A 1,675-nucleotide genomic window follows, 5' to 3' on the forward strand; every position below is an offset into this window, starting at 1 on the left:
TGTGATCCTCAGATCTCAGTCTCCTGAGTAGTTAGGATTATGGGTGTGAGCAACCCACACCCAGCTCTGGCTCTTCACTTCTACATGCAATAGTTCTAAGTAGGACGAAAGGCAGAAGGACTAGAAATATTAGATGGAGATCATGATGAGAAATGAGAGTTTCAAAGAAGCCACAATAGCTGTCCCAGGTGGTGCTTCTCCGCCAGACTGGGATGAGGGGCATGGAGGTGAGGGAGGTGCGTGGGTCCCCCACACCACAGAGTTGGGGGACTGTATGCCCAAGGCAGGATACAAAGACCCACAAGTGCCCCTGGGAAGGTTTTCCTTCACTGTAGGACAAATTTCAATGTGCTGGGCCCAGAAGAGAGCATGTCTTGAGGGTAGAGATCTTCATGAAGCAGCAGGGCTCAAAGAGCAAGACATGGTGGGAGAGACCTTGATCTTGAAGAAGGAATAGAAGAGTTATGTCCTGCACGTCTCACACCATGAGGAGGAAGGAGATCCCTTCCTGAGACCAGATCTCATTGCCACTCAGAAAGGAGAAGGGGCATGGGAGGGGCTAGGCGACCCACCTCCTGGGGCAGGGAGCACCCTGCTCTGGCCTCTGGCCTACCTGGGCACCCTGTTCCCCTGAACGTTGACTGCATGTGACTGTAGCCTATATCATAGCCTTGGGGTGAAGCCATATTTCTGAGGTCCAGTGTTCTCAAGACTTAGGTGGTGTCTTGATGAAGCTCCTGTCATGCTGCCTTGCATTTGTTTCTAAGGGATTTGGCTCAGACAGGAGACCCTGGTGGCCATGAGTGAGGAGCTCAAGAGGCTCTTGGCCATGTTGACTGGGGCTAGTGTTCCTGTGTGAAAACCTTGGCTTCTTTCACCCTTTGTGCCCTTTAGAAGATGACCACAAAGAGACTAAGCTCCTATAGAGATGGCTATCATCTATCATCTATGGCTACCTCAATTTCTATCATCTTTTATCTATCCTATATATCTAGCACCTATATAACGTATATCTGTACTCTATATCAGGCAACGGTCAATAATCTGCCAACCATCTGTATTTTAATTACATATATATTTGTGTCAGTTATAAGACTTGAACTCAGGACCTGAACGCTGTCCCTGAACTTCTTGCTCAAGGCTAGCAGTCTACCACTTGGAGCCACAGCTCTATTTCCAATTTTCTGGTGTTAATTGGAGATAAGAGTTTCGAGGAATTTCCCGTGTGGGCTCATTTCAAACCTCGATCCTCAGATCTCAGCCTCCATGTAGCTAGGATTACAGGCATGAGCTCCCAGCACCTGGCTTAATCACCTATCTTTATTTATTATATTTACCTACCATCCAGTTTAGTCATCATCTCTGTATCTGCAAGTCATCTAGCTGCCTACCTCCTTACCTACATCCATAGGTATCTCAGACATACAGGCCACGGTGTACTATGCTAGTTCAGCAGCCCCTGGCTAATAATCCTGTTTCTAATATCCATTAATTAGGTGAACTTGAAATATATATATATATACATACATACATACATACATACATATATATCTCACCTATATATAACATTTATCTGTACCCTATAACAGTTCTTTCCCCTATCTGTCGGTTGGAAGAAGGCTAAGAGTGCCCGTCTACATAGGGGGCAGCCAGGACTAAGCAGGAGATCCATGGG

Source organism: Dipodomys ordii, unplaced genomic scaffold (genome assembly GCF_000151885.1).
Source record: "Dipodomys ordii isolate 6190 unplaced genomic scaffold, Dord_2.0 Scaffold104, whole genome shotgun sequence".
In the NCBI taxonomy this organism is placed as follows: Eukaryota; Metazoa; Chordata; class Mammalia; order Rodentia; family Heteromyidae; genus Dipodomys; species Dipodomys ordii.